We start from the raw sequence: 15280 nt of genomic DNA on the forward strand, positions 1-15280 counted from the left end.
GGAGTCACTTTCGGGCATGGGGCCAGGTTTGGGGGCTGGAGTCACAACAGCATCCTTGAACCGGCATGTGCTTCATGGGTGGAGTCCTCCACAGCCAACACAGGTGATCTCTGCATTGCGCCTGGGTCTCTCAGTTTTAATAACATTTTTTTCTTCCTCTTCGTCCTCGCTCTCGGGTTGGGCTTTCTCTCGATGCACCGGAACTGCTTTTGAAGCTGATTGTTGTGGTCCTAGTCTCTGCAGGGTTTCAGCAGCTTTTGTAGATAGTTTGTGTGCTCAGCCTCATCTAGAGCTACATGGAAAGTCAAATTAGACTTGGCTAATAGTCGCCTCTGTAGCTGAATGTTTCTCACTCCGCAAATTAGTTGCTCTAGGAGCGCATCATCGAGATCTTGGTACTCAAAATGCATGGCGGCTTTGCACAGGGCGGCCATGTACACGCTGATCGGCTCTCCCTTGCGCTGTAGTCTTTATCTGAATTTGTACCTCTGCATGAATTTTGAGGGGACCTGTGCGTAGTGTGCCTTTAGGGTCACCTGGAGGACCTGCCAGGGCACCAACTGTACCGGGATTGGCTCGGAGAGTGATTCCACAGTGTCAAAAATGTCAGGGCCACAGTGGCTCAAGAAGTATGCCTGTTTGCGGTTGTATGACAACCCCTGGAAATCGTTTGCTTTGAGGAAGCACTCAAAGCGTGCCATGTACGATCCCCATTTCTCCTTGGCCGGATCATATGGTGCTGGCGGCGTGTATACAGACATCGTGGTGGTCTGACTAAATCATTGCCGCTCTGACACTGGGCTGGGTTCCAAAGCTGTCAGCTCTTTTTGGGGTCTCATTGCCTACCTCGATTCCACCTTCATCGCCAATATTGGACAGGGCGATTGAGAAGACAGGAGACAGGTCGTGTGTAACAACAGCTCTTTATTGTATGGTGTGAACCCAGCAAATAAACCACAGGAGAAGCTCTCCTTATATACTATTCTGGCTGAGGCACTAGCCAACCAACAACGTGTATTTTCCCTCCAAAAGTCAAATACATTACACTATTTACACTTGAAAAAGCTGCTGCTGCTGCTGCTTTTCTTGCTGGGCTAAAAGGGTTCTTATGAGGCATTCAACTAAAAGCCAACTGCTGTTAAATGCCCATTTGTCAGTGTGTTACAATATAACTAAAACCTTGGGAAAAGCTGTCCAAATTATAAAAATACAGAATATATTTTATGAGGTTTTTTGAGGGGGTGGAGGATATCTTCAAGTTAATACTTGACTCCTGGTGACTGCCTGGACTACTATGGTACCTGCAGTTTTCTCAGCAAGATTTTTCAGAAGTTGTTTGCCATTGCCTTCTTCCTAGGAGGAGAAGCAGTGAGAGTGTGTGACTGGCCCAAGGTCACTGTTAGATCGTGGGAGGCAGTGAAGAGGCAGGATGATAGACAGTAATTTCAGCTCTTTATTTAAGTAAGTGACTTCTGCAAAGGCTTAGCCGGCAGCGCTCCCTTTTAAAGGGAGCTGTCCCACCAATTCAGCCACTGACAACACTTTACTTTTCCCTCCGTTTGAATCCACCAATCAGTGGTGGGCCCCGTTTGAATCCACCAATCAGCGGTGGGCCTGCAAATGTCCAGCTAAAGCTGGACCTGAGTGAAGACTACATCCCTGGCTTCACTCGCTATTTACATATGTAACAGTCACCCAGCTGGCTTTGTATCTAAGGCAAAATTAGAACTCATGGTCTCCCAGTTTCTAGCCTGGTGCCTTAATCACTGCACCAAGCTGGCTTAATTTAATAGTTGTTTAAAGTATTCTAAAGAACAGGTGATCTCTGGCATGAAAACCTGGCCTACCTTTATTCATTTAAAAATGAAATTGAATATAGCAGTAAAAAACAGCATTATACTATATAGGTGGGGGATCAAACTGCAATGTGTTGTGGCAGTATTACTCAATATTTTCTCTATTATTCCTGATTAAACTGATGACTTTATGTTCAGGATTTTCAATATGCCACTGGATAGCATATAATAATTCCTACGAACTCAGTTCTTTAAATAGGACCATCTCCCAATTGTCTGGAGGCATGACGGGATTTTTATTTTATCCACTTTGCAGTTTATCTCCCTGCTTTGTCTACTCCTTTTGCCATCAACTTTCTGGAACAGCTGTCTGGGCATGCAGGAAATAGGGATGGGGAAGGAGGAGTTTGTTCAGTAGCTACCATTTTTTCTACTGATGGAATTGCACTGGATTCAGATTTCCTTGGATAGTTGGATTAAACCAGGGGTGAATTGCTCCCGGTTCGGACCAGCTCGTGCGATCTGGTAGCGATGACGGCTGCTGGTTCAGAGGACCGGTAGCAAAAATCACTGGCCCCGGCCCTCTGCCTCTGCTGAGCCGCACCGTCAGCAGAGGGTGTTTTTTTTTACTTTTAAAAGCAGGTTTTTCTTCAGCGAAACATGCCTTTAAAAGTTAAAAAAAGCCTTTGAGGATCCCACCCCTCAGCTGAGATCGGCAGAGCCTTTAAACTTAAAAAAATTTTTTTTTAAAGGCTCCTCTGGTGATCTCATCTGAATTCCTCATCAGCAGACCTTAAAAAACATGTTTTCTGTAGAAAACATGTAGAAAACCTCCTTTTAAGAGATTCTAAGGCACTTACCTGATTACTGATCAAACACATGGCTTTTTTCCCAGCCCGAAAGCCCCAGTTTCACTTTCAGCACCAGATAGAATCAGTTGCTTAGCTAATCTATTTCATCACTGAGCAACTAATGCTGGCTGGCTTTGCTGGCTGAGGAACTCTGGGAATTGAAGTCCACAAACCTTAAAGTTACTAAGGTTGGAGACCCCTGATCTAAAAAATATAAATAAAATAAAATAATAAAATATTTGTGCAGCTTTCTGAGATTTGGTGTGTTTCTGTAGTGTTTCATTCTAACTACACAAACACACAAAATCTCAGAAAGCTGTGAAAGTTGGTTTTTGGTAGCTCTTATTATTTTTTATATTTTGTTTATTATTTTTATTATTTATTGTTATTGGCCACGCCCACCCAATCATCTGACCACCAAGTCACGCCCACCAATTAAGCCACACCCACAGAACCGGTAGGGAAAATGTTTAGATTTCACCCCTGGATTAAACACATTAAATGCGTTCCATAATCATTCTGTCAAAAAAAGCATACAACAATTCTAGAAGGTAAGTTAATTTTATTAACTTTGCAAATGGGACCTATAAAACACTGGAATATTATATGCTCCGGTTCCATCTGTTGGATACATCCTCACATTTTCCTTCTCCCAGGATTTCTGATTTTTTCCATTAATCCTCAAATGGTCCTCTCTAACATGAGATGCAGGCCAGCCCTTTGTGTTTTGGCTTTGGTTCCCAAACTTCTTTGTTCTGTTCTTGATTTTTAATAACTGTATTCACAAATATTGAATATATCTTCCAGGTTGCTGCCATCTTCCTGTGTGCAAATGGTAGTGTTTATATCACAAGAGAATCAAATTTCCTTATAAGGTAACAATAATTTGCCTTAGATTTAACTGGCTTGATGGTCCTTGGCCAAGATGATTGGGAATATTTTGAATCATAATCCAGCAACATCTGAAAAATCACAGATGTGAACCATAACTACAGCACGGAGACAGCTTTGGTCGCATTGGTGGATGATCTCTGGAGGGCCAGGGACAGGGGTTATTCCTCTGCCCTGGTCCTATTAGACCTCTCAGCGGCTTTTGATACCATCGACCATGGTATCTTGCTGCGCCGGCTGGAGGGATTGGGAGTGGGAGGCACCGTTTATCGGTGGTTCTCCTCCTATCTCTCCGACCGGTCGCAGACGGTGTTGACAGGGGGGCGGAGGTCGACCGCGAGGGCCCTCACTTGTGGGGTGCCGCAGGGGTCGATTCTCTCGCCCCTTCTGTTCAACATCTATATGAAGCCGTTGGGTGAGATCATCAGTGGCTTTGGGGTGAAGTACCATCAGTACGCTGACGACACTCAGCTGTACTTTTCCACCCCAGGTCACCCCAATGAAGTTGTTGAAGTGCTGTCCCGGTGTTTGGAAGCCGTACGGGTCTGGATGGGGAGAAACAGGCTCAAGCTCAATCCCTCCAAGACGGAGTGGCTGTGGATGCCGGCATCTCGATTCAGTCAGCTGCAGTTGCAGCTGTCTGTTGGAGGCGAGTTATTGGCCCCAAAGGATAGGGTGCGGAACTTAGGTGGCCTCCTGGGTGAGGGGCTGTGGCTTGGCGACCATTTGGCCGCCGTCTCAGGGGCCTTCCACCAGGTCCGCCTGGTTTGGCAGTTGCGCCCCTTCCTTGATCGGGATGCCTTGTGCACAGTCACTCACGCACTCGTTACCTCTCGCTTGGATTATTGTAATGCTCTCTACATGGGGCTCCCCTTAAGGTGCACTCGAAGGCTTCAGCTAGTCCAGAATGCAGCTGCGCGGGTGATAGAGGGAGAGTCGCGTACCTCCCATATAACACCTCTCCTGCGCAGACTGCACTGGCTACCTGTGGCTTTTCGGGTGCACTTTAAGGTTTTGGTTATGACCTTTAAAGCGCTCCATGGCTTAGGGCCTGGGTACTTACGGGACCGCCTACTGTTACCATATGCCTCCCACCGACCCGTACGCTCTCACAGAGAGGGACTTCTCAGGGTGCCGTCCGCCAAGCAATGTCGGCTGGCGGCCCCCAGGGGAAGGTCCTTCTCTGTGGGGGCTCCCACACTCTGGAACGAACTTCCCCCGGGTTTACGCCAAATACCTGACCTTCGGACCTTTCGCCGCGAACTGAAGACGCATCTTTTTATTCGCGCGGGGCTGGCTTAAATTTTATGGATTTTATAGTTTTTATTATTAATTTTAAACGGGGTTTTAATTTCTATATATTTTAAATTTTTAGGCAAATTATAATAAGGTTTTTAATGTTGTATTTTATAGAATATTGTCTTGTCTGTTTTTATTTGCCTGTACACCGCCCTGAGTCCTTCGGGAGAAGGGCGGTATAAAAATCAAATAAATGAAATGAAATAAATGAAAATAAATTAGGGATTTCTTTCTTCATTTCTTTCTTTCAATTTCTCTTTTGTGTTTCTTATCACCACTTGTCGATGCTTTGGAAGGTTGTTAGTTTTTGTCTACTGAAGACATGAGATACAAATGTGATAATAAACTGTTACGATCAAGGGAAATTAGCCTCTGTACATACACACCTGCAATTTGTAGTGTAAATTATCTGCACTTTGTTCATGTGGAGTGATCCTGGGAGGGACAGTGGCAAGAGTAAATGCAATCAGAATGAGGTAGAAGTAACTTTATACTTAAGAGTACCATCAATATTCTGGTATCTTCTTTGGGCAAAATTACAAAACAGAGCTGAGTGTCCTAAATATGAACAGAAGTTTTTATTCCTCCTTCATTCCAAAATAAATTTTGAACTTTCTCTACCATACCTCTATGTACTATGTCTTACAAACATCCCTACATGCTAACTTAATGCTCCCTGAATTATCTTAGTCAAAAACCAAAGCCATCAGAGGTGGGTTTCAGCAGGTTTTGACCAGTTCTGGAGAACCAGTAGTGAAAATTTTGAGTAGTTCGGAGAACCGGTAGTAAAAATTCTGACTGGCCCCACCCCCATCTATTTTCTGCCTCCCAAGTCCCAGCTAATTGGGAGGAAATGAGGATTTTGCAGTAACCTTCCCCTGGAGTGGGGTGGGAATGGAAATTTTACAGTAGCCTTCCCCTGCCACGCCCACCAAGCCATGCCCACCAAGCCACGCCCATCAAGCCATGCCATGCTCACCAAGCCACGCCCACAGAACTGATAGTAAACATTTTTGAAACCCACCACTGCTAGGCATCCTCATCATTTTCAGACTTTTACATCATATTATTGTTTTTGAAAAGTCACATCTTAAAACCCTGGTAATATTTTTTTTTAATTTACAAGGTCAGAGAATTCACATCTCAACCAGGAGATAAAGTGCTCCTCAACCAGTACAATGTTAAAGGAATAGTTATCAGCCAAGAAACGTGCACACATTTTGTCATGAACAGTGTGTTTAAAAACATGAAAATGACATACGTGTAGCCTGCCTGTAAATAAATGATTCCAGAAGACCTCCTGGCATATGACAAACACAATTTAATGGTTTCACAAACAGAATTTTAAATGTCTGCTGCAGTCCTAAGTAGTGGAAAATACTGTATGCATTTTACTACTTTTTGTCCAAGTAATAGTTTGTGTTCTCTTAGCCTTCGATAGCAGTTTCTCACCCTGAAATATAACAGGTGGTGCTTTTTCTTGGCTTAGGGACAGAGTGATACAAAGCTGTGGAACATTTTTTATTATATCTGTATCTTTGCCTCCTCCCTCCAAGGTCAGGGCCAAACCCATGGGCACGTTCTTACAACGGCCCATGTGGTAAGTAAAGCTAAGAGATAATGATGAGTTCAAGATCACTTTGAGGCTTGTAGCTAGTTTTTATGGTGATGCTGTTTTTGTTGTATTGTGACAGATTTGTGGTCTAGGTCCTATTATACAACACCTTTATATTCTAGGAGGATTATGGCAGGTTAAAACAGGACAGATAAAATGCGATGATTCCAATTATGTTCGCTGTAATATGTGTCCAAACTCTTATGGAAGAATACTGCTTTTAATGGTTGTGTTGGATGATTCTCATCCTGCTTATAATTAAGCCATGTTTCTCATTGTTTCTCTATTAAAATTGATTAAAGAGTTTATTGGGAACAGATTATTGTCTACTTCCAGGATGGGCTGTTTTCTTTTTCATACTCTCAAATCAATCAATCTTGTCCCTATTCATTCTGCACATTTAAATTCATGCTGTTTTCTGCTTCACTTGATAAGCTCAGCAAAAACCGGGTTGGGTTGCTGAGCCCCATCTAGAAGCATCTATCTGTGTAGCAGGTTCACAGCAACTTCTCCAACTGCTCAGAGCATGCTTTTTAGGAGGTTTTGCTGATTTGTTTATTATCTTTTTCCTGGGAAAATGTGTTGGAGCTCCGGAGGAAAATAGATGGGCAGCAGAGAGGTGGAGAAGTAGATATCTGAGGCTGGAGATAAGATATTCTGTACATCAACTACATAAGGTCCATGGCTGATGTAATAGCACATACGCAGTTTAGAATAGAAGGGTTGCCGTACTTTATTTGGAAATATGTGCTTGGTTTTGGGGGATTCTGGACAAAGGGTTGTCTTTAGGTTTGGAATGTTCTGCTGAAAAAGTAAAAGAAGGCTGCCAGTGTGAATGATTCAGAAAAGCAGCTGCCCACTATCATGTTACCCTGGGTAAAACAGGACTAAAGCAGAGCTGAGAAAGGGACTTGATGAGTGAAGGCCCAGACGAGGATGTCATGCTTGCCCAGAGCTCCTTAGCTAATTGTAACCGTTCAGCCCAAAATAAAATAAACTGAAGGAATGGAGATTTGGCAAGGTTTTTTTTTTTAACATTTCAGAATTCGGTTTGTTTGTTTGTTTGTAAGAATTTTAATCCTTTTAAGTCATTTTTGTTACAAATCAGAGGGAGATTTTTGTAACTGCCTAAGAGAAGCAGAAGTGCACACCTGATGCATATCGGGGGATTCAGCGGTTTATCCTCTTTTTTATGAAACCAGAAATGTGCATAGCACAGAGTAGATGGCTGATGAAATGTTGTGATGCTCTCCGTTTGGAATTGTTCATCTAAGTGGTGCCTGGCTTTAATCTCAGTGATGAAGTCTTTCCACAAATTAATCTCTGTTAATCGTGATTCATGATACATTCACAGAGTTGCACAAACGACTGTAGCAAAACTGGGGAACCACGTTAATTTCTCAGAGCCAAACAAAAAGTCTCTTCAAACCTTAAAATGCAGCCATTTCTCATACCATCAGGTTTCTTGGGCCAAAACCATATCATTTGGTGATGGTGGAACATCGACAATTAAAAAAAAACAGTAGGTAGTTGGGATAGGACAAAGGGAGAGAAAGTTACTCCACAAAGTTACCAGCAACACAGGAGACCAATGTGTTATTTCAATCTGCGAAGCACATAACCCTCGTCCCCGCTCCCCAAAAAGACAGCGATCTAGTCAAAAGGATAAATTAGCCGATAAAAATTGAACTGGATGGTAAAGCTAGACCATCAGAGCATGGACTCCAAAGGGGACAGTCGCTTTTTTGTGGCAAATGCAAGCCGCTCCCGAGCCTTGACTGAGCTGAAGTCTCACCCTGTCTAATCTGCAAATTCCAGTTTGCTGTAGAAATAGCTTCACGCTTCAGCAAAGTCAGTCATGACTAACCACCAGATGCTGGGTAGTATTTGCTCCCTCCCTCCCTCCCTCCCCACCCACCCCCTGCAAAAAAATACCAGCGCAAATGATTTCCAAGTGAGTGTAGGAGCGATTCCATCTGAAAACAACAGCTGTAGCCCTGCAGATGCAGAGAGGTGCACTGCATCATGTGAATTCTCCCTTAAATTATTGCACATGATGCTTCGGCGAGACGGGACGTTTTGATGTGGTGGCTTTAGGGTGAACGTTCACCCTCTCTTCTCTACGGGATTTACAAAGCTTCACGGGTGCAACTTCACGGGGTGTGTATTGTTGTCCTTTTCCCCTATTAGATCGGCCTCCCGATTTTTAGAGTAGCTTTTAGAAAAATCAAGAGCAAGAACAATGACTCTGCTCATATTGCTTGTAGGGGGGAAGGAAGCAAGTTCCTATGTTTTCTGAGAACCTGCTTAGCTATTTAAAAACCCCATAGTGTATCATGGTTTGGTTGAAACTGGGGAATTGTTAAAACTGTCCACTCCCCTCCACCTCTTTTTCTTTAACTGGAGCACTGATATGTAATTAAGCTGTTATAGTTTGGGGGAGTGTTTACATGGCTTGAAAGCTCAATTGTTTTTACGTACCACGCCAACCTACTCTTAGTCTTCCATTGTTAAATATTTTACCACAGATACATTTTTCAGCCTACAGATAGTACTCGACTTGCAACCATTTGTTTAGTGACCATTCAAAGTTGCGAGGGCCCTGAAAGCGACTTATGACCGTTTTCACACTTATGACCGTTGCAGCATCCCCGTGATCACATGATCAGAATTCAGATGCTTTGCAACTGGTTCAAATTTATAACGGTTGCAGTGTCCTGAGGTCACGTGATCCCCTTTTGCAACCTACTGACAAGCAAAGTCAATGGGAAACCCAGATTCATTTAACAACCTTTTTACTAATTTAACAAAAATGCAGTGATTCACTTAACAACTGTGGCAAGAAATGTCGTAAAATGGGGCAAAATTCACTTAACTGTCTCGCTTAGCAACAGAAATTTGGGGCTCAGTTGTGGTTGTACGTTGAGGACTACCTGTATTTGAAAATGTTTTATTTTATTCCTTTGGTTCTGCTCCAGGCACTCTGGAACACTTAGCAAACTCTATTAATTTACAAAGGGTGCTATCTGTCCTGCATTTACAAGATGTTCTTTTAAAAAAAGAAAAGCTGATTAAACATTAAGAGAAAATTTCTGCATACTGAAAATACCAAAAGTTTATCTGATCACCAATGGACAGGATTTAGAACCATCAGTTAAAGCTGCAATGAAGGACCACTGTTTTAGCTGCTTCTTATAAAACAGAAATAGATTCCAGGTTGCAAATGATTCCCTCTGAAGTAGGTGTGTGTCATTTTTGTTCCATTGGGAATAATTCTTCCCCGCACTCCCCCCCCCCAAAAAAAAACAACTAATCCAGCAAAGGCTGAATGCCACTGGTGCAAACCCAGTCTCTGTGGGTTTCTTAAGGTTCCCATCTCACTATTTCTTCTCAACGACTATCACCTGTGGGAAAAAAACTTGTGTACTTGATGTGGGAAGCCATCTTGTCAGTAACCCCTCCCACCATAGGCAATTTGGTGGCAGCTTCCAACAACGAGCCCAAAACTCCTCAGCACCTTTGCTTAAGAGAGTTCTTTGCTGCGGAAAACTCCTCTTCCTACACTTGTCTCTGGCTTTAACTTAGCTGGTAACTTAAAAACAGCAAAAGGTGAACCTTGAACCAAGAGGTCCACCTTAGCCTCCACAGTGGAAAGCTTCCAGGATGAATGTCTATGGAGATTCTCAGTCATCCAGGTCATGGTTGTCCCAAAGGTGCTTTTTCAAGAGGCAACTGGTAATTCTAGGTAACGAAGATATTTTTTTCCCAGTCCACCACTAACCACCCATATATGCCATCCTCTGATAGCCTACCCATTTACATTTTTCTCCCCGTTCTCCATCTTCTCCCATTTGCAACTGGGTAGACCATGTAGATCTTCAGGGATAGACCCCCCACTAGTGCCACAATGCAAGAGAAAAGTGGGGAGGAAACAGGTGCGCACCACAAAGTTGGCTTTGCGACTTTCTTTCTCAAGAACATAAAGTATGGTAACAGTTGCAGTAGTTGAACTTTTAGAAGATGATGATGATGATAATAATAATAATAATAATAATAATAATAATAATAATAATAATAATAATAATAATAATAATAATAAAAATAAAAATAAAAATAATAATAATTTAATTTGTATACCGCTCTTCTCCCGAAGGACTCAGGGCGGTTTACAGCCAGATAAAAGTAGCATACATAAATACAATACAATAAAATCAGAATTAAAAAACTTATTTAAATTGGCTGATAATTCAAATATAAAATACATAACAACATAAAACCCCATTAAAATCCTAATAAAACCCATTTTATGCAAGTCCCGCGCGGAAGAATAGATACGTCTTCAGCTCGTGGTGGAAGGTCCGGAGGTCAGGAAATTGACGGAGTCCTGGGGGAAGCTCATTCCAGAGGGCAGGTGCCCCCACAGAGAAGGCTCTCCCCCTGGGGGCTGCCAGCCGGCATTGTTTGGCTGACGGCACCCTGAGGAGACCCTCTCTATGGGAGCGCACCGGTCGGTGGGAGGCATGTGGTAGCAGAAGACGGTCCCGTAAGTATCCTGGTCCTAAGCCATGGAACGCTTTAAAGGTGGTAATCAACACCTTGAAGTGCACCCGGAAGACCACAGGCAGCCAGTGCAGCTTGCGCAGGAGAGGTGTTATATGAGAGCCACGAGTGGCTCCCTCTATCACCCGGGCAGCTGCATTCTGGACCAACTGGAGCCTCCGGGTGCTCCTCAAGGGAAGCCCCATGTAGAGAGCATTGCAGTAGTCCAGGCGAGAAGTGACGAGGGCATGAGTGACTGTGCATAGGGCATCCCAGTCTAGGAAGGGGCGCAACTGGCGAACCAGGCGAACTTGGTAAAAAGCTCTCCTGGAGACGGTCGTCAGGTGTTCCTCAAAAGACAACCGCCCATCCAGGAGAACGCCTAAATTGCGCACCCTCTCCACTGGGGCCAGTGACTCGCCCCCAACAGTCAGCAGCGGTTGCAACTGACTGTACCGGGATGCCGTCATCCACAGCCACTCCGTCTTGGAGGGGTTGAGCTTGAGCCTGTTTCTCCCCATCCAGACCCGCACAGCCTCCAGACACCGGGACAGCACTTCGACAGCTTCGTTGGGGTGGTCAGGGGTGGAAATGTACAGCTGGGTGTCATCAGCGTACAGCTGGTATCTCACCCCAAAACCACTGATGACCTCGCCCAGCAGCTTCATATAGATGTTGAACAGGAGAGGCGAGAGAATCGACCCCTGTGGCACCCCACACATGAGGCGCCTTGCGGTCGATCTCTGCCCCCCTGCCAACACCGTCTGCGATCGGTCAGAGAGATAGGACGTGAATCACCGAAGAACGGTGCCCCCCACTCCTAAGCTCCCCAACCGCCGCAGCAGGATACCATGGTCGATGGTATCAAAAGCCGCTGAGAGATCTAAGAGGACCAGGGCAGAGGAATAACCCGTCTAGATGAAGGCTACAGCTAGATGCTGTAGCCATCATCTTCCATGGCTGGGCCTCCAACCTTCTGTGTGTTGGGTGATAAAAGAAAGCATGGAAGGTGCCAGGAAATAGTTAAAACATCCAACAGGAGGCTGAGGACCATGTGGGAATCATGCATTGCTTATTGCCCTCAGTAAAGAATAGATTATTGCTTTCATGATTGCACACTATTAATGTACCTGAAATTTGCATCTGGGAGCACAGTTGAAATGTATTAGATGTAGTTGTATTTTACATAATTAAAGGTAAACGTGCTAGTCGTTGCCGACTCTAGGGGGCGGTGCTCATCTCCGTTTCAAAGCTGAAGAGCCAGCGCTGCCGAAGACGTCTCCGTGGTCATGTGGCCGGCATGATTCAATGCCAAAGGCGCATGGAACGCTGTTACCTTCCCACCAAGGTGGTCCCTATTTTTTCTACTTGCATTCTTAGGTGCTTTCGAAACTGCTAGGTTGGCAGAAGCTGGGACAAGTAACGGGAGCTCACCCAGTTACATGGCAGCACTAGGGATTTGAACCGCTGAGCTGCCCACCTTTCGATCGACAAGCTCAACATCCTAGCCCCTGAGCCACCATGTCCCCTTTTACATAATTTTAATTTACACAATTATTTACATAATTATGTAAATTAAATTTATTACATAAATTTAATTTACATAATTTTAATTGACATAATTAGGGGAATATTAACCATTGAACAAAGATCAGGATGTACATCACTATTATTACAAGATATACAATCAGAGGTGGGTTTCAGCAGGTTCTGACCAGTTCTGGAGAACAGGTAGCAGAAATTTTGAGTAGTTCGGAGAACCGGTAAATACCACCTCTGACTAGCCCCACCACTCTGCCACCTGAGTCTCAGCTGATCGGGAGGAAATGGGGATTTTGCAGTAACCTTCCCCTCGAGTGGGGAGGAAATGGAGATTTTACAGTATCCTTCCCTGGAGTTGGGTGGGAATGGAGATTTTACAGTATCCTTCCCCTGCCATGTCCACCAAGCCACGCCCACCAAGCCACACCCACAGTAAAAAAATTTGAAACCCACCACTGTGTATAATATTATCCAAATCTGAATTATTGTGAGATTGGCTAGATTCATCCAGTTAAATTTGGATAGCTAGGTATTAAACTAGACATAGTACTAGGCATGAGTGACAAACAGTGGCAGTAGTGAAGAAGTTACTGTGGCTGAATAAATGTATGAAGATATATAGATAACTCTAAGCAAAGGTAGAGTGTTAAGAATGGATTTAGGCACCAAAAGAGGCAGAGCAGAGCAGTCACAGCAAATTGAGATAGAAAGAGAAGCAGGTAGATATTTATCTTCAGAGTAGAGAGATTATAAAAAATGGGTCAGAATACTCTAAGTCTCCGTTCCACTGCCATCGTGGAATTGGAAAGTTTGCAAACTTTGTGAGACATCAGGAAGGGCATCTGGCCAGTAAATGCTCAGCTCTGTCCAGTCACCCTGACTTTACCCCAAATTAAGAGATTACTGGGTCATAAAAACGGGGGTGGGGGGTGGGGGTGGGGAGAATATATACAATTGGAAAGTAGAAGTTAGAGACAGCTCTTGTATCTAGACTGCCATTAGATGGCAGCAAAGAGCTAATGTTTTCTGACATCTAGTGGTCATTTGGACTTTTGTAACCTCAATACAGCAAAGCTTTTTCGCATCTCATTAACCTTTGTATGTACTAATGCAGCTTTAAGAGGAAAGCAGTTTTCTCCAAAGCCTTGAGCAGACTAATAGTAAAATAACATACAGAAATGCAGCAAAAGCAGAGTCCAGCAATTGCCTATAAGCAAGGGATAACCAAATATAAATAGAATGTGTTTCCAAGAGTCCTTAAAATAAATGTTATCCTTGGAAAAAAAGTGTCTCTTGTATTGACGCTGAATTGTAAGCTAGCTGATCCTGCAAGCAGTTACAAAAGAGGCATTATGTGTAAAATAACCCTTAATGGCTCTTTATCCTCATTAGGATTCTAGATTGTCTAAATGAGGATAGACTTTGGTTAGAGTATTGATTCAGCTAACAGTGAGGCATTTAAAGGTTCTGAAGTTCCTAGGCTTTATATAAGAGCAAAGGTTATTCCAAAGGGATGTGTTAGGTTAAAAGTCAACAACTGTGACTGATGACATTCTTGTCCTGGATGATTCTGAGCTCTTGCTTAATTTGCTTCATCAATCAATCTCCCAAAACAAAATGGAGATTCTAGAGACAAGAATCTTGTGTTTAAAACAACCTCAATGGTGTAGACAAAATTTGGGGGAACGATGTACATTCTATCAGTTCAGAGCAGTGATTTTAAATCCTTCAAAACTCACAAAAAAGCTTTCCATTTTAGTTGTCAAATTCATGAGGAAAGCCCTGGTATTTACGAATACAATGATCAAAACTCAAAAACGATGTAAATATACAATATTCACGAAGTATTCGCGAAAGAATCTCTTTCACGAATACTTCGAGCTACAGGATGCCACTCAAGACAAAACATCCCAAGAGCAGATTCATTTCAAATGTTGGTTCAACTCCCCCCCCTTTTTTTTAAAGCTGAGCAATCCTGAGTAAGAGTAACAGAAGTTCTGATCTAGTCATGAGATTCTAGTGAAAGAGAAGAAATGAGATGACTTAAATCACGATGTAATCTCTCTCTCTTTTTTTGCACGGAAGATGAGCAAGTTGCAACAGGAAGGCCTGCCTTTTTTGGGGGGGGGGATTGATGTGCTTTTGAACAACTTGGGCAACCTGCCATCAGCATCACTGCTGGGAAACGTACAAGAAAAATGTAATTAATAAAATCAACCAACCTCCCGTGCCTATTCAGCATAGTGTTCTAACAAGCACTGGAATGAGGTGAAACTAGCATTCACGCCATTAACCCTGTGAATGCGAACTTCCCTTCTAGACAACAGTCATAGATTTTAATTTCCACACGCACACCTCGAGGAAACTTGTGCGTTGAAAACCCTCAGAAGTGCCAATATTATTAAGAGCATTTGAGGTTCTTTCTTTCCAAGTGATCTGGAATTCAGGGAAGCTTTTTTGGAGTGAATTCCAGGGAAACATTCAGTTCCAGTTCTTACCTTAAAGAAGAACAGCAGTTGTTGCTTCCCTGCAGAACAGCCCCAACTTAAAAATAATAATAATGCAGAAACCTGGTGGGAATGTGGAAATACATGAAAAGATTTCTTAGGATCCAACTTCTCCAATCTGGGAATCAGGTATGTTTATACTGCAGCTCTCATTATTCCTGGCAGCTTGGTGAGTGTGGCGAGTGCCAAACTACTGAGAATTTTCGGAGCTGCAGTCAGATCTAGAAAGGCTGTCCTACA

The 15280-nt window shown here is 43.4% G+C and overlaps 1 long non-coding RNA gene across 2 annotated transcripts in view; it reads right to left on the reverse strand.

The window, feature by feature from the left end:
- The window catches only part of LOC131194657 (uncharacterized), a 79240-nt gene that overhangs the window by 18992 nt on the left and 44968 nt on the right, over positions 1-15280 (reverse strand). The window contains exon 3 of one of the 2 annotated variants that reach the window (XR_009154261.1): positions 3240-3469. The exons of the other annotated variant lie outside the window; for it this stretch is intronic. This is a non-coding gene — a long non-coding RNA (uncharacterized LOC131194657). Of the gene's footprint in view, positions 1-3239; positions 3470-15280 lie in introns of those variants that run through there. 2 annotated transcript variants of the gene reach the window in all.

This window comes from Ahaetulla prasina, chromosome 3, assembly GCF_028640845.1.
Source record: "Ahaetulla prasina isolate Xishuangbanna chromosome 3, ASM2864084v1, whole genome shotgun sequence".
NCBI classification, from domain to species: Eukaryota; Metazoa; Chordata; class Lepidosauria; order Squamata; family Colubridae; genus Ahaetulla; species Ahaetulla prasina.